The sequence below is a fragment of the Benincasa hispida genome, chromosome 4 (genome assembly GCF_009727055.1).
Source record: "Benincasa hispida cultivar B227 chromosome 4, ASM972705v1, whole genome shotgun sequence".
Classification (NCBI taxonomy): Eukaryota; Viridiplantae; Streptophyta; class Magnoliopsida; order Cucurbitales; family Cucurbitaceae; genus Benincasa; species Benincasa hispida.
This window is the reverse complement of record NC_052352.1, coordinates 56,872,171-56,890,624: the sequence shown is the minus strand read 5'-3', so window position 1 is coordinate 56,890,624 and position 18,454 is coordinate 56,872,171. Positions and strand designations below refer to the sequence as shown.

The window sequence follows — 18,454 nt, the reverse complement described above, 5'->3', positions numbered from 1 at the left end:
GGAAGAAAGTTGTGCCAGTAGATCGTTTCGGTAAGCTTGGGAAAGCACCGGAAGCTCCAAGACAGAGAGAGGGCCGACGCCTATGGAAGCGGGAACATCTTTAGATCAGAATAGAGATTCAGTGTAAAAAGCCTCGGTCAGCAAGGAATTGCTACCAGCCCTCTACCTTTACTTTCCATTGTCATTTTGTACTCAACTCATTTATAAGAATGGAATTTCTTTCTCTATATCTGTTCACTCTCTATTATTCAAGCATGAGTAGCTAAATTAGTCGAATGGGTTAAGAAGAAATTAGCTAGCATAACGAGGGAATCTTTATTCATTGCAATTATCTTGTTTATGAATGCTTCATTCGTCTATTAGAGATACTCGGGAGGGTAGTCTAAGGATAGGATCTAGACTTAAGAAGGTCAGGCTAGAATCTAGGTTTGGAAGAACTAGAGTAGAACACATAAACGAGAGATAGGCACTTAGGAATGAGCACTATTTGTTTTCAACGCATCGCACGCATCCTAGAGATAGGATATGATTGTATGCGGTCACCTTGCTTTCATGCATTTTGTATCAACGCATAGGACAAGAGTAGAGACTTAGAGATAAGCTCTATGGACACTTTGCATTCAACACATGCATCCTAGACTTAGGAGCATCGCATTTACATTGGAAAATGACTTGTTGTGCATGGTTGTAACATGATCGCATAGTCTGACGCATTCCCGAGTAATGCTAGCTAAAGATCTTCTCAACCCATTCATCGCATACTCATTGCATCTATCAACGCAATTGTCTTTCTCAAATCTGCCGCCTTTATTTATTTCTTTTTCATCAATGCAATAACACACCCAACACTTTATTTATTTACTTGGTTACCACAATGTTTTCATAAAAATTACCAATGCAATCTATTTTCATAAGTCCTTGTGTTCGACCCTGGACTTACCAGGAAACTCAGCGAAATTTACACTTGGATTCCACTAGGGAAACTTGAGTGCACAACGCAATTCCATCAACGTATAGCATCCATATTTCTACCACATAATTTCTAGCATCAGAGTGGGACTTGGTCTCTCTCATTAGGTCAAACTAAAGTTTCATGCATCACCTCGTGAAATCGGGGGTGTCACCCTAAAGGATGGCAGTTTTGCATGATGCTTTATTCAACCTTCAGAAATGGATAGGGTTACTTTAGTTTCATGTCCCAATCGACTTTTACCTACGGTTGGCTCATTGGAACAGAACTCTAGGACCTAAAATGAGGGGTTACACTTACAAGAATCGTTAAGCTAGTTTAACATATTATTGACTGAACAATTATGACTAATAGTGACAATAACAAGGAGTTGTTATGTCCATTGGTTTAAAATGTCTCATTTCAGTGAAGGGATACTTGATCACCCTACGGTGACTTATCTCCTGCCTCACTGAAACATCATTGCAAAATTAGATGTCACTTAGGGTACATTAGAATTTTGTTAAACTCGATTGGTTATTTAAATGATTAATGCAAAATAAATAATTTGAAAATAGTTTGTCATTTTCAGCAATTTATATAATGGCTACTGCTACACTAAACTTGCTCATCGCCGATAAGTTAACTAGCAAAAATTATGCTACTTGGAAAACCATGATCAACACGATTTTAATAATCGATGAAGCCAGTCAGATTAGCTTCATATTGGAAACTTTACTTGAAAGTTTCATCCTTTTTCATAGTAATGCTATTATGAACAGGATTGACTACAACCTGACTACTTTGCTCAACGAGCTACAAACTTTTCAGTCCCTACATAAAAACATGGACCAGAAAGGTGAGGCAAATGTTGGTTCATCTTTTAAAAAGTTCCACAGAAGTTCGACCTCTGGTACTAAGTCTATACCTTCTTCTCCCGCACCAAAAAGTCGAAGAAGAAGAGAGGTGGGAAAGGGAAAGCTAATCCTCAAGTTGCTACATAAGAAGGCAAAAGGCCACCTTAAAGGAACTCTTATAAAAGAGTACCTCTGAGCGAAAGTGAGATGGTTCCAAACTCATTGTGACAGAATTAACGCATTCACAATCAAACATAATAGATATGCATTTAACAACTAATTACAGGCATGCTTCGAAATTAAACGACAAAAAGAACGAAATATGTACCATTTAAAGAACACTTCTTCGCCTCAAAACTCGTTTTCGCCAAGGACTGCTCCTCTCTCTCTCGCTGAGAATGTCCAAGAAATCGTCCACCAAAACCCAGTCTTCTACCCACAAATGGCCTCCACACGAACTCGACAGTAAGGCAGACACTACCACTTAGAACCCTCGTATTCTCGGTATGAGAATCCAAGAGGTGTGAGCTCTATTAGATTTGGTAAAGGGAAGGAGGAAGAGAAGATCGTATACCACGACCAAGCAAGTGGGAGAATATCGAGTGTCTATCGTATAAACGATGCTTGATCGTTTAGGAAGAGGTACACGATCGTTTAGTAAAAGGGTCGCGATCGTATAGACAATCGTTTAATAAACACTTAGGCGCACGATCGTTTAGGAAAAAGCTAGACGATCGTTTAGCAAATCCTATGTGATCGTTTAGTAAACCGCACGCGTGTATAAGATCGTTTAGAAACATTGAGCTATCGTGTAGGTTGATGGGCCTAGACATGTCTGGAACAACTTCCAGATCTACGGGCATTGAAGATTTCTTTAAGAGCCGTTACGTACTCGACCTCCATCATGGAATCGGCGATGCACCCCTGCTTAGTGCTTTACCATACTACTATAAGAGACCTTTTAGTGTGGGTTCTATCTAGGCTGGGGTATTTAAGGTGACGGAAACGGAATACCCCTACTTGGGAACCTACCTGGAAAGGTGAACTAGATAGATTTGATGCATGCATGCAAATTTGAGGACAGACCATTAAAGAGTTTAATGTGACTACTTGAACTTGTTTAATTTCAAAGACAAGATTTTTTTCTTTAGCAGATTAAACTAACTTAGAATAAAATCAGTAGTCGGGTGGTCTAAGTTAATGAACCCCTAGGTAGAACATTCAGTGGGAGGTACTTGGGGTATCTGATACTTCATTTAAACCTCTCGTGTTTCTCCCCTTATTGTCCCACTGTGAGATCTATCCTCCGCCTCGAGGCATCCTGGGAGTATCCCCCTAAAGGATGGTGTTTGGGTAGGTCAATATCAAAGTGGATAGAGAGAATGTTCATAGTAAGTGGGAGCGGGACGTGCGATAGCATATCCCACAGTCTCTCTCGTTAGGTTGGATAAGGTTTCTGTGCATTGCCTCGAGGCACCATGGGAGTGTCCCCCTATAGGATGACAGTTTTGCACGATTCTTTATCTGATCTCCTGTATAGGATAAGGNAGAGAATGTTCATAGTAAGTGGGAGCGGGACGTGCGATAGCATATCCCACAGTCTCTCTCGTTAGGTTGGATAAGGTTTCTATGTATCGCCTCAAGGAACCCTGGGAGTGTCGCCCTATAGGATGGCAGTTTTGTACATTTCTTTATTTGATCTCCTGTATAGGATAAGGTCGCTTAGTCTCTTGTCCTAATATGCTTTTTCCCTACCGTGGGCGCATTAGGGCAGGAATTTGGGGCTGAAAATGAAGGGTTACACGTAGCGAAATTGTTAAGGGTTAACAGTTCTGCACCGAACAAATGGTGACTATTAGATACAATTCCAAGAGTTGGTTTTACCTAATGGTTGAAAGTGTTTCATCCCAGTTACGGGGCATCTGATCACCCCACCAGTGACGTTTTTTCTGCCTCGTTGGGCCATCATTGTGAAATAGAAGTATTTTCACTTAGGGTACTTAAAAACTATTTTGCTAAAACTAAAATTGGTGTTAAAATGTGGTTAAAGCATAGACTTATAAAGGTTTGTTCTTTTTTCAGCAACGTTTAAAATGGCAACAGCCACAATAGCTCTACTTAGTGCCAACAAACTAACTAGCGAGAATTACGCTAGTTGGAAACACATGATCACGACTATACTTATCATCAAGAAAATCATCTCCTCAACCTCTCGAGGCGTCTTAAGACACATTTCCAAGAAACTATTGAATCTTCAACAAGAGTTGTTGAAGAACCCATTACATCAACAAGAGTTGTTGAAGTAGGATAATCTAGTAGGTCAAATCCACCTCAAGTGTTGAGGGAACCTCGACGTAGTGGGAGGGTTGCAAAACCCCCTATTCAATATATGGGTATAACAGAAATCCTGGCTACGGTAGCTGATGGTGAAGTTGAGGATCCATTGTCTTACAAGAAAGCAATGAAGGATGTTAACAGAGATGATTAAATCAAAGTGATGGATCTTGAAATGAATTTTATGTACTTCAATTCAATATGCCATCTTGTAGATTAACCTGATGGAGTAACCTATAGGTTGCAAATGGATCTACAAGAGAAAACAGGGTTCTGATGTGAAGGTACAAACCTTCAAGGCTAGATTAGTGGCAAAGGGTTATACCCAAGTTGAAGGAGTCGACTAGAAGGAGACTTTCTCACCTATTTCCATGCTTAAATCTATCTGGATACTTCTGTCCATTGCCTCATATTATGACTATGAGATTTGGAAAATGGATGTCAAGACTGCCTTTTTGAATGGCAATCTTGAGGAGACCATTTACATGGTGCAGCGCGAGGGATTCATAACCCAAGGTCAAGAGCAAAAGGTTGCAAGCTTAATCGGTCCATTTATGGACCGAAACAAGCATCTCGATCATGGAACATAAGGTTTCATACAACGATCAAATTTTATGGCTTTAATCAAAATGTTGATGAGCCTTGTGTTTACAAGAAAATCATCAATAGTTTAGTAGTTTTTCTTGTATTGTATGTAGATGATATCCTACTCATTATGAATGATGTAATTTTACTGACTGAGGTTAAGAATTGGCTAGCGACCCAATTCCAAATGAAATATTTGGGAGAGACTTAGTTTTTTCTAAGTATTCAGATCTTTAGGGATCGAAAGAAAAAAGTGCTAGCTCTGTCTCAAGCGTCATATATTGACAAAATGCTTGTCAAATATTCGATGCAGAACTCCAAGAGGGGTTTATTGCCTTTCAAGAATGAAGTTACAATGTCTAAGGAACAGTGTCCTATGACACCTCAAGAGGTTGAGGAAATGAAACGGATCCCCTATGCATCGGTTGTTGGCAGCCTGATGTATGCGATGTTATGTATTAGACATGAAATCTGCTATGCAGTGAGGATAGTTAGTAGATATCAATCTAATCCAAGATTAGATCACTTGATCACCGTTAAGAACATCCTCTGATTTTCATGCTCGTGTATGGTTCAAAGGATTTGATCCTGACAGGATACACAGACTGATTTTCAGACTGATAAGGATTCTAGGAAATCCACAACAAGATCAGTGTTCACTCTTAACGAAGGAGCCATAGTCTAGAGAAGCACCAAGCAAGGGTGCATCGCTGACTCCACCATGGAGGTTGAGTATGTTGCAGCTTATGAAGCTGCTAAAAAAGATGTATGGCTCGGGAAGTTCTTGACTGATCTGGAAGTTGTACCAGACATGTCAAAGCCCATCACACTTTATTGTGATAATAGTGGTGTTGTGGCTAATTCCCAAGAGCCTAGTAGTCACAAGCGTGAGAAGCATATAGAGTGGAAGTATCATCTCATCCGAGAAATTGTGCATCGAGGAGACTTAATCGTCACATAGATAGCTTCGGAACACAACATTGCTGATCCATTTACAAAGACCCTCACGGCTAAGGTGTTTGAGGGTCACCTTCATAGTATGGGTCTATGGGATAGGCCACGTCTAGACTAGGGCAAGTTGGAGATTTTGTACTGGGCGCGTGTTTATGTCCTAGTTTATTACACCACCCCCCTCCCCCTCCCCCACCAAAGTCAAACCGGTGCCTATTGTTGCACTGGGAGCCATATTTTGACTATATTGTACACCGCACTAGCTTTAAGTCAAGTGAAAGATTGTTGGGTTTGATGCCCTAAATCTCAAATGGTTGATTGCTCCCTTAAGGGCTGATTTCAGGAATTAAACAATGTGGGGTCACACCCTCTCCTGGCCTGAGAAGAGTCTAGTCATAGTTGGACTATGATTTATTGATCATTAGAGGGATCAATGGTACTTAAGGAGGTAGATGTAACTATAGGGAAAAAACGGTAATTTTACCTAGTTGTACTTACAAGCAATTTGTGAAGGGTCATCGCATTATTGATTGGTTATATCCAATGGACACAGAAATATATCTATGGTGCAAAGAGTGCAGCTAACGATCTTTCGAGGAGTGCCCAACAATTAATGGATGTTGAGTAAATTAATTAAAGAGTTTAATTAATTATTCAAGTATTGTTTGAGCTTTAAGCTACATGTTCATGAGGTCCCTTCTGCAGCTCAAAGGGTTATTTATGAGAATCAATTTTAGATTAATTTGAATTGTTCAAATTAATTGAGAGAATTAATTATATGTGATATAATTTTTTTATTTAATATATATGATATAATTACTATAATGTAATTGATACATTATAATATAAAGTTTATTTGAGAGGAAATAAATATTTTAATATGATTCAAATATTATTCTTGTGAATTGGATTCATATAATTAAATTTAATATAAATGGGATTTATATTAAATATCGTTGTTGAGAGAATTAAACCTATTGTATTGAATACAATATTAAACTATAGGTTATATGTCATATTTGATATAACATATAGTTTAATATATATTATATGATAAAGTGGTTATCATATAAATATATATTAAGTTTTTATTAAAATTAATTTGATTTATTAATTTTAAATTTTTTGAAAAATATTTTTAGCCCATTTTTCTCTTTACTACGTTAATAGGAAGCTAGAGGAGTGGAGTTGGTTGTTCTTCATCTTCTTCATCCTTGAGTTAGGTAACATAAAAGGTTCTATAATGTTTTTCTCTGCTTCCCAAAATCTCTCAATTCTCTCTTAATTCTTTCCCTCACCAAAAAGCCAAGGCCCATACACTTCTGGATTTTCATCCCAGAGAATACAGAGGAAACCATTTTGGTAGTGACCATTTGGGATAAATTAGGGTTTCAAGCTCGTGACATTTTGGAGAAGACGATACGTGAAGAAATCTTCAAGGGTAAGTCTCATCTCACTATTCTCTTTTCTAAATTTCTTTAAGCATGTTGTATTTTTAATTTAGGTGAATAATTTATGTTTCTTCTGTAAAATTGATTGTTCTGTAAAGTTTGGGATTTGGGTCTAATCTCGCTTCCGCTCAATGACATTTAATGGTTCTTTCTCAATGTCAATTGTATCTAACGAAGACTATCTTTTTACATCTAGCTTTTGGAAAGGCCTTCTGGCAGAGTTGGGTACTCGATTAGATTTCAAGACAACTTTTCACACTCAGAGTAATGGTCAAACAGAGTGTTTGATCCAAACATTGGAGGATATGTTGCGTACATGTGCATTAGAATTTTCAGGGAGTTAGGACTCTCACCCATATTTGATGGAGTTTGCATATAATAATAGTTATCAGGCTACTATTGGTATGTAGGAATTTGAAACCCTATATGGAAAGAGTTGCAGGTCTTCCAATTTTTGGGGTGAGGTTGGTGAGCGAAAATTGTTGGGACTAGATCTAGTGCAAGTTACAAATGAAGCAATGTAGAAGATTAGGGCTCAAATACAAAGAGCGCAGAGTAGACAGAAAAGTTACGTTGATGTTAGGCATAAAGATCTTGAATTCAGGCAAGTGTTGTGGTATTCCTAAAAATAACTTATGAAAGGTGTTCTAAGGTTTAGAAGGAAGAGAAAACTAAGTTCGCATTTTATTGGACCTTTCGAGATCTTGGAGCGAATTGGCCCCATGGCTTATCGTTTAGCTTTCTCCCATCTCTTTCTATTGTTCATAATATTTTTCATGTCTCCATGTTAAGGATGTATGTAGCAGATCTATCTCATGTAGTAGACTACACACACATTGACAGCACATACACACACATACACGCACGCACGAGCGAATTGGGCTTGAATTGAAATGTAAGTGATTTACTATTGGTTCGCCCTCGAACCTCAGGTTGATGATGAGATTGTGAATGCGTTGAAAGCATGTTCTATAGTGATAGTATAATTTTCCATGATTAACTGATGTATAAATTGCTAAGCCTATTTTGGGAACTCATGAGTTATGTTACCATGATTATTATAATATGTTATGGCTTGAGATGAAATTGGATGATGTATGTTGCATGTTAGACTAATGGTGACTGTTAGCACTTCTATCGAATTGTGTACATCCCCGTGTATGTTTCAGTGTCCTTGTGGGATTGCCACCTATGTTTATGTTATTAGGATTCTTTGAAATCACTTCCTATGAAAGAGTGCCTTCAGGTTTGAGCATTATGCCTATGTCTATGCCTATGTTCGGGATGCACACATTTGTCTCAATAGGCCGACTAACATGTACACCTAATGGATCCAGTAGTGGGTCACTTGCTGGATATTTGTATACTCACTCATGTTTTTTCAGGTAAAGGGAATGACAAAAAGGCGAATGACAAGAAGAGTCCATGACCAAGCCACTGGCTTTATTTTCGGCTATGTTTTATTTTTCTGAGTTTGCATGTTTTAATTTAGAAGTTAAACATTTAAATCCTTGATTGGCTTATTCAGGTATTTATTTAATTAGTTTTCCAATGGGTTTTAGGAGTATCCCAAACTGTGACATTATTTTCTTTGGGATTTATTATTAAAAATTCATTTTTATGAAACTCTATTAGATTCAGACAAATTTTACAAAAAAGTCATTTTGGGTTTTATGCAACATGTGTAGTAACGGTTCTTTACCCATCTTAGAGAGTCGAGTCATTACAAAGATCTTCTTGTCTTTTCGAAATTTCTTCTCTATTTCAGATCCGTCAACAATTTTGTCTTCTTCTTTGGTTTCCAATTCACTGGAAGAATGTTCTCCGTCGATCTTGATTTCAAATTTGAAGGGGAAGAATTTGGGTCCGCCGAAGATTTTGTTGAACAGGGAGGAAAGTTCGATGAGGCAGCTCTTCTTCACAGTAGTCGAATCTTTTTTGGACGATTTTGAGAAAGAACGATGGAGTCTTGAAGGAAGGGATCTCCATTGCTAGAGCAACTATTCAATTAAACTATATCAGTTCCTTCGTCTCGTTCACTTCATACGCCCTTCTATCTTTCTTTTCTTTTTAATTTAAAATGTCAATTTATAAAAGGGAAAAATATCTTTCTATCCCATTTTAATATTCATTTAGTCCATAAATTTCAAAATATTGTAACTTTTGTCCTTTTGAATTTGATTTCAGTTTAATATATATGTTTCATAATGTATACTTTCGTTGTTAAAAGTGTAAATTTTGAAACTTAGAGACCAAATTCAAACAAAACTCAAAATTTTAAAAATAAAACTGTAATATTTTGAAACATTGATACTAATTGAAATCAAACTCAAAACATAAGGGCTAAGTGTGTAATATTTTGAAACCTAGAAAGCGGAAAAAAGAAATTAAACCAAAACTTTGGACCAAAAATGTATTAACCAATTATAAAAGTAGTTTAGGCATACAAATTTATGCCACATTTAATAACTATTTAGTTTTTGAAAATTAAACTTATTATGGATGATTTTGGACTGAATGATAAAATTGATAAAAAAAAAAATAATAATAATAATAGAAGCAAAAAGGTAAAAAATAACACTAATAATAAAGTTTGAGCCAAAAGTAACATCTAATTAAGCCCAACAAACAATCCTAAAGAGGCATTTAGCACGTAAGTCTGGAATCTTAAACCTAGGAATGTTAAGTCTGAGAGATTAGTCTGGGAGGTTTAGGTAGCATAAGTTTAAGAAAACTGTGTTTAGAGTCTAGGTTTTGGAAGTCTATGTTTGGAGTGCAGACTTAAGTAGCTTAGGAATGAAGTGTAAATTTATAAATATTTAGTTTGTGAAATATTTTCTTGTATTTAATCACTAGTTAGATTTTAGATTAGTTTGAATTTATCATTTTAATTATTTTAGTTAAGTTTAAAGTAAACTAAAATATTTAGAAGAATATTTTTTTAAAAAAATTTGAAATAGAGATTTTGATTAAAATTATAATTTTATTCAATCTATTGTTTTAATAATTTAATATTTTAGTCCTACCACACTACAAAATACTACTTTTTATAGCACTTGAAGATAGCATTTTTCAAGAGTAGCTATAAAAATTTATGAAAAAATGGAACGAGGCGGAGAAAATTAAAAAAAAAAAAAAAAAAAAACAAACAAACAAACAAACATTACGCACAAAACGTACGACAAAAAAAGCAAAAAAAAAGCAAAAAAAAAACATTTCGAAAACACATTTCGGAAAACACAAATCGCACGTCTTCTTCTTATCTCGTCTCCCTCTCCCTCTCTACAAGACGCAAAACATTTCCCTCGTCTCCTTCTCTCTGAACCAATAGGCGACCGGAAACCCTAGCGTGTAGCTGCAAGAAGACAACGAATTGGAGTTCCCAACCGAGTAAGTCAACTAATCTGTCTCCTTTAGCTTTTCTCTTTTCTCTAAGTTTTCTATCCATTTTTTGCTCTCACCTTCTCGCCCTTGAAACTAAAAGAGATTGGGTATGAAAAAGGAGAGTAACTCATCGATGGCTTCACTTGGGTATGAAAAATAAAGCATTTGTTTTTCAGTCTCTCTTCTCCTCTTTTGTTCACAGATTTTGTACCAAAACTTTTAGGGCCAGGACATCTTATTAACAGCGAATACAGAGATGAACTGATTAAGCCCAATCAAGTACAATACCATCGAGTAACGAGTATTTAAAAAACTTCTAATAATCACCACTGAGTATCATCTCATCGAGAAACGAGTATTTAGAAAACTTCTAATAATTACTATCGAGTATGATCTCATCTAGCAATGAGTATTTTAAATAACTTCTAATACATCTGAAATTTCTCTCCCTTCCTCTTTTATTTCGTGTCTCCTCTTACACTTTTCCAATTTCTGTTTGTTTCTTGTTGTCTTGGTCTAAACGAAGCACACCTTCACTGACAAACTGAGAAAATTCTGATAAAAGAAAATGAGTATGAAGATTTTTTTTGCCCTTAATGTTAGTATTTTGTTATCAAGTTATACTTTCGAAGTTAATGTTTTATATAACACCCTCTTTATTCCTTGTGCATATCTCTCTCTCTCTCTCTCATTCATTGTCTAACTTCTGGAAGTTCATAATGCCTCAGTTCAAATTGTTTGTGGGAGGTTTGAAGATAGTTTTGGAATGGACAGTTTTGGTCAACTCTTTATGCAATTTTAGAGTAATTTTGCAACCCCTAATTTAGTCCTGAATGTTGAAGATTTAAGATTTGGATTTAGGATTGGACCGAGGTTTTCGTTAGCTCAAAGAAAATTATCTTCTTGTTGGGAATCAAGTGAGGTAAGTAACTCTTTTACTATAGGAATGCCTTAGAGCTAGCTTGGGAACTATTTGATGATATTTTTGGCTTTGTCAAATTGATTTTATATGATATGTATGATGATTGAAAATACCTCCTTATGTGATGACTGATGTCTTAACTTAACCAGAATGTTAAGTGGATTTTGTGGGACTTCATGCATGTATTTGTTACATAAAAAGCCATGAACTTAGAGATGACTTTCCTCCTTTCCTTCTTGAAAGATTTGATTGCATGAAAGTGATATACGTCCAGTAGCTTCACATGAAATTGATGTCTTCGAATTTGTCTGTATGAAATTGATGCACACCCATGCATGAAAGTGATAGCATGTTCAATAGCTCTATTTGGGTTGAAGATTAACATGAGTTTTGACTTATGGGGCTCAATTGTGATGTTGCGAAATTGACAATTAAAGAACACAAAAAGGGAACCTAGAGTAGGGAAGATCGACACACAGATATGGTTCATTAACAGTGTGTTAACTACGTCCATGGACAGAGGGAGAACAATATTATTTGAGAGAATGTTTTCAAAATTATATCAAAAGCGGCGCCTCTAGGGTTAGAGAGTTTATATTGCGCACTACTCTAAATCTTAGGGTCAAAATCGTAAATAACTGCAAATAAATAAATATGTTGAATACAAAATCTGAATAGGTTTGAAACAAGACCCCCGTACTAAGTTGTTCGAAATGTCAACAAACAGATTCAAGGCATTTCAACATGTGATGAGGAGAACCATTTGAGGTGGGTGGATTTGGTGGGTTGTGAAGTTGGCTCATTTTCCTCTTTTTACCTTGGTAGACCAAAATCCAACTTCTATTTATTTCTTGTCTGTTGTAGCTTATTGTCATCATTGTTGTTATTTAGATGTTTGGAGGTATGTTTCAAGATTTCAGTGTGTTTTTCCTTTCCATTTTTAGTCTGCCATTTCTTCTCTTTCCATAGAGGTTTTAAAGGTTTCTTTTATTATTAGGAGATTTGGTTCCATGGATATCTATTTGCTTTGTTGTGTTGGTCACTTGGGATTTCAGATTCGAGCTTTTGGGTGCATAATTTGGTCCCTGTTGTTTTTATTATTTTTTTCATTGTTATTTTTACTTTTAGTATCGTATCGATCTCTACATATTTATAAAAACAAAAAAAAGAACCTTATTACATAAATATTTTAGGATTCTAAATTACAAAATATAAACAGAACGAGCAAGGCCTAATATTAAAGAAAGTTTTGCTTTCCATGGCATATGGATGATGAAGTATTAATTGGAGTTTAAGGAATTGGAAGAAGTTGAAGAGGTTGCTAACTGTAATACCAAATTCTTCTTCCATGTCTACATCTTTTTCTTTCATTCTATTTGGCAATTACCAATCATAACACAACAACATTAGCCGATGCCAACTCTACCGTTAAAATCCCCATACTCATTCCTGGACAGACTCTTCTACAAGCTCCAAATGGTATTAACTCAAAATTTTGTCGTTTATAATCAATATTGCTTTCCACAAATCTCTTTGGAAAAAACTCTGGTGGGTTTTTGCCAACATTCTAGATCTCGTCCAATTGCCCATAATTCACATGAACATGGGTTTTGAGATCAATATCATAACCATTAAGCTTAAAATGCGATATGGTTTCTCTTGGGAGGAGAAGTGGGAGAGGTGCATGAAGCCTTAAAACTTCTTTCACTACCATTTTTAGATATTGAAGCTTTTCGAGGTTGCTTTCCTTCACATGATCTTGTTTTGTGGAGCTTTTGATTTCATCTTATAGCTTCTTCATCACTTTTGAATTCTTAACAAGCTCTGCCATTGCCCAAATGCTGTATCAACTCCAGCTAGAAATATATCTTAAAATAACACATATCAAAAGAAGAGAAACAAGAAAAACTTAGCTTCATGTAAAGTTAGAAATTGATAGATTCATGATATCATTATCATTGTGAAGATATGTAGAGCTCCATTGTCTCCAACATTAAGTAATGTTTGGAAACAACAAAATTAATGAGTGATAGTTTTATATGTCTCTGTTTTTGCCTAGTTTTAGTTTTTTTAAGAAGCAAAAATACTTTCCGCTTACAAATATTTAGGCCTGTTTGATAACTTTTTGGTTTTTGAGTTAATGATAGCTTTTAAAAACTAAGTCGGTAAACATTTATTCTACCTCTAATTTTTTTTTTTTTTTTTTGCTTTGCTATTTTCTTTTTACCAATGTTTTAAAAAATAAAAACCATGTTTTGAAAACTAAACAATGTAACTCTTAAAATTTGGCAAATAATTCAACCTTAATTAAGAAAGATGCAAACAATGGTAAGAAATTGAAAATAAATAGACTTAATTTTTAAAAACAGAAAAAATAAAATAAATTCGTTACAAATGTGGTCTTAATTATTGATTTTTAATTTTAGGTTTTGCTTTGTTGTGTTGGTCACATTCCAGATTCGAGCTTTTTTATGCATAATTTTGTCCCCATTGTGTCTTGCTTAGATTTTAATTTGTGTTTTTATTATTTTTTTCATCGTTATTTTTATTTCTAGTATCATATCGATCTTCTAGTCTAGACTAACAATTTACTTTTATTATTAATTTATCGATTCTTCAATTTTTTTTCTAGGTCATGGATATGGTTTCTTGGTTGGTTTGGATGTAGGTGGGAATATATGGGTTGGAAGGCTAAGTGTTTGTTGAAGATATAAAAGTAAATAAGGGAAGAAAGGATTAGAGAAACGCGGAGACAGTGAAGTAGGAAACCACACGTTTAAGACAAAGTATTTGGAGGGCTTTAGATGCATATCTTCCTTTTTACCTCCACAATACATAAAACCATATTTTCTCTCTCTATATAACCATTATGCAACTACCATCTCTATTTCTCTCTCTACCATGGAATTCTTCTGTAGGTACTTGTGTAGGGGTTTGTGCCCTAAAGTCTCGTGTCCTGTAGTTTGTAAACAATTTTGTAAGAACACTTGTGATATACAATATATATGATATTTACTTCACTTCTTGACTTTGCACATTTAGATGTTTTTTATTTTACCACAAACCAATAAACTTAATATTCCTGATTGTCTTTACGTAACTTAAGCATGTATGTAATAACATACAAGTAAATCATGTCTTAAGTGACAACCAAAATAGTTTGTAGTATATGGATATAGGAGGGAAACCTTATCCTGATAACACTACGGATGTGCCCCACTTTGTGGAATCGTTACAAATGTTGTGACTTGTCACAGATGGTCTAATCCTGATCATTCGTGTAGTAGAGTGGGGGCGTCTGATGCATTCTTTTATGAGGTGAAATTATGGAATGAGATGCGGTGATGGAAATGCGTTGAGCAACAAGTTTTCTCAATGGAATCCAAGTATAAACCCCACTGAGTTACTCAGGGACTTGGGAAAATGGTATGCGGTGGTAATTTCTCAGAAGACTTTATGGTAACCAATAAATCAATAGTTGTTTTGGGTTGTGTTTGCAGTAATAAAAATAAACGAATGCGGCGGAGTTTCGAAAAGAGTTGATAAAATGGAAGATACGATGAGTATGCGGTGAACAGGTTGAGAAGGGATTCGCTAACACTTCCTAGGATGCGTTCATGTTATGCGACCATGCAACACACATACAATAGCAAACTATCTCTCGACACAACACACATATTATACAAATGTAGAATAAGAACTTCCATTGTATAAATATAGAGTTGAAATATAAAATAACAATGCAAAAAAGAGAATAAAGAGCGTGATAGCAATCTCTTACTTCCCAAGGCTTTTACACTGTCTTTTCTACTCTGTTCAAAAGATAGTCTCGCTCTCATGAGAGTCGGCCCGCTCTCTGCTTTCCACGACTCCGGGTTCTCTCTCGAGTTGCCTTGAGCGATCTTCAGGCGTCTCTTCCCTTCTCTCGCTCCGCCTTCTAAAAATATAGGAAAACTATGAACACGGCTATTCTAAGGAAAATTCTCTAATTCTACGAACTTGCTGAACCCCTTTTCTGAAGGTTGCCTTCTGTATTTATAGAGCTTCAGGGTGAAAGACAGCTTCTCTCTTATGATTGCACAGATGGGATGGCTTTAATTCTCTGACTGATGCACCGAATATTTGTCATCAAAAAGCTGAGTATACTTGTTATCGTTAGCGGCTTGTCAACTTAATTCGGATTTGACCGTCATCAACTTTCTATCCCATCATGATTAATTATGCTTTTCACCCAGATGCGCCCATCAAGTTATGCCAGCTCTATGCGACAATCCTTCTTGAGTTGATGTTTGCGAGCACAAATCACCGCAAAGCCTTGCGATAACGCTGCGCTCGTCCGTTGATTTCTTGTGATCGCGTTTCCTGCCTTGCGTTAACGCATATTATGCATAAAAATACCAAAGTTAACTATTTTTATTCAATGAACGCATGCGACCGCATTGTTACAAACTTAATGCTTTTTGGATGCAATCTTATATATTTTATCAACGCAAACCTGCATTGTATAATAACTTAGCACTGTAATAACATGCATTTCTGCCCATTATCAGCGTCATATACAAAGAGTTTGTATAAGACCTGACCTCGAAATGTTAATGTCTTGTCATATAACTTCGTTCATGACTGAGACTTCACTTCACTAGGATGACCATAGGTAACAAGACCTCAATCATGAGTGAGTTGGGAACTCCTGCCATTGAGGGCGGTCCTTTGATTTGCATGGGTACGAGTGGCCAAAGCGCCGACTCAAACCTACCATTTTGGGGATTCGTCTAATTTGGGAGCTGGGAACTCAACTCCACAAGATGGAGTTCACTCCTTCCCCAAAGCAGGGGTAAGTAGATAGATTACTCTCTTAAAGGCTGATCCCGGGGCTTGAACGATGTGGCGCTACGCACCTTCTCATAGCTCGAGAGGTGTTCACACATAGTAGGACTATGTTGTATTGTTCATTAGAGGGATCAATGGTACTTAAGGAGGAAGATGCAATTACAAGGGCAAAATGGTAAATTAGCCTGCTGTAATTACGAGCATTTATGAAGGGTCGTCGTACTGATGATTGGTTATATACAATGGACATAGAAATATATCTATGGCAAGAAGAGTTCAACTGTCGGTCTTTAGTAGAATGTCTGGCAGTTAACAGATGGTGGATATCGTGACTAAAGAGTTTAGTCAGCTATTCATGTATCATTGGAGCTTCGAGCCTTTGGTCCATAAGGTCCCCTTGGTAGCTTGGATACAAGTTGAGAGTCAAGTTTTGGGTCAATATGAAATGTTCAAATTAACAAAAGGGAGTTCGATTATATATGATATAATTGAACTAGTTAATTATATATGATATAATTAATTTTTTGTATGAGATACATTAATTTGGAGGAAATTAGATATAAATATGATTTATATCTAGTGAACGAAAAATACTATAATTAATATATGGTATTAATTTATATGTTATGAATATGATGAGATCACATTCATTGAACGGTTAAAAGAGAAATGGGATGACGTCTCTTCTGTTTTAATAACGGGTGAGTGCATTGAAATATCACTTTGAGATGCATAAATAGCTCACGGTGTGTTAAGAATGAGATGCACAGACATTGTGTTAAAGAATATGTCATCGCTTAGAAAATCAGTGCTTATACGATAGTGTCTGCACAATTGCTTACCTATATGATATTGCTAAGCGATCGCTTACCGATTACACCTTCGCGCGCTATTTACTAGACAACTGTTTACCTTTTCCTAAGCGATCGCTTAGCTCCCGATATTTACTAAATGATCGTATATCGCTTAGTTTTTCCTACACAATCGTTTAGACGATCGCTTACCCTTTTTTCTACACGATCGTTTACCCTTTTTCCTACACAATCATTTAGACGATCGCTTACTTTTTCCTACACGATCGTATACTTCACCTAAACGATCAAGCATCTTGTCTATGTTATAGACGAGCTCATCTCCCACTTGTTTGATTGTTGTGTACGGTCTCTCTTCCTTTTCCCTTCTATCAAATCCGAACAAAACCCACACTTTGGATTCTCACTCCAAAAATACTGAGGGCTCTGAGTGGTGCTGTCATCTCTGTTTTCTTCTGTTTGTGTGGTGATTGTTCGAGGTAGACGATTGGGTTTTAGATTCGCTGTGAAGAAGAAGTCTTCAACTGTTATGATCTCTTGATCTCTTTAGCATTGTGAATGCATATTAGTATGTTTGAATGTATATGTGGTAATTTTGTCACAATGAATTGGAAAGATCCGCTTCTGCTTGTAGGTATTCTTGAATAAGAGTTCCTTCAGCTTAAAGAAGATATTTTTTTTTTTATTGAATTTTCTCTTTTGCAGGTTTTTAAGTTGCTTTCTCTCTGTTATTAGTGTAGCAATAATTTGAAGAATAATGTTTAAAAAAGATTGGGTTCACTTGAACAAGTAAGAGAATGTCAAATTAATATGGAATTAATCATAGATTAATATAGTTAGTTCTATTAATTGGGAATTGGGTTTTTTTAATAAAGTGACCAATGAATATCTGAGGGGAGCATGGAACTTCATCAAACAAGTAAAGAACATGTTGGGTCGGGTAGACAAAATTTTGTGTCCATGTAAGGCATGTAGGAACATGGATCATCAAACCTTTGATGTTGTCTATGAACATTTTGTTATCAAGGGTATGGATCCAACTTATAGGATTTGGTACTATCATGGTGAAGAAGTACCTATAGAATGTATGTTTGATGGTTAACCCTTTTGTAGTACTTCTTTCATGAGCAACAAAAAAGTAGATGAACCATTTGTAAGTAGTGATGTCAATCAAAAGAACGTAGATGCAAACACTTTTTTGTATCCTCATTGTACAAAATATACAAAAATTTCAGTTGTGGTATCTTTATATAAGATAAAGGCTACTAATGATTGGATGATAAAAGATTCACAAGCCTTTTAGAGCTATTGCATGATATGCTACCCCTTGATAATGTTATCCCAAAATCCACTTATGAAGTAAAGAAGTTCTTAAAAGT

The 18,454-nt window shown here is 35.9% G+C and overlaps 1 long non-coding RNA gene across 4 annotated transcripts; it reads left to right on the top strand.

The window, feature by feature from the left end:
- The first annotated feature begins 10,365 nt into the window (after positions 1–10,365).
- LOC120075310 lies at positions 10,366–14,453 on the top strand. 4 transcript variants are annotated; one of them, XR_005481285.1, is made up of 4 exons: positions 10,366–10,517; positions 11,373–11,433; positions 12,161–12,201; positions 14,066–14,453. It is a non-coding gene; the product is annotated as an uncharacterized LOC120075310 (long non-coding RNA). The 4 variants fall into 4 exon arrangements; XR_005481282.1 differs by having other exon boundaries at positions 12,161–12,254; XR_005481284.1 differs by lacking the exon at positions 11,373–11,433.
- Positions 14,454–18,454: the final 4,001 nt, after the last annotated feature.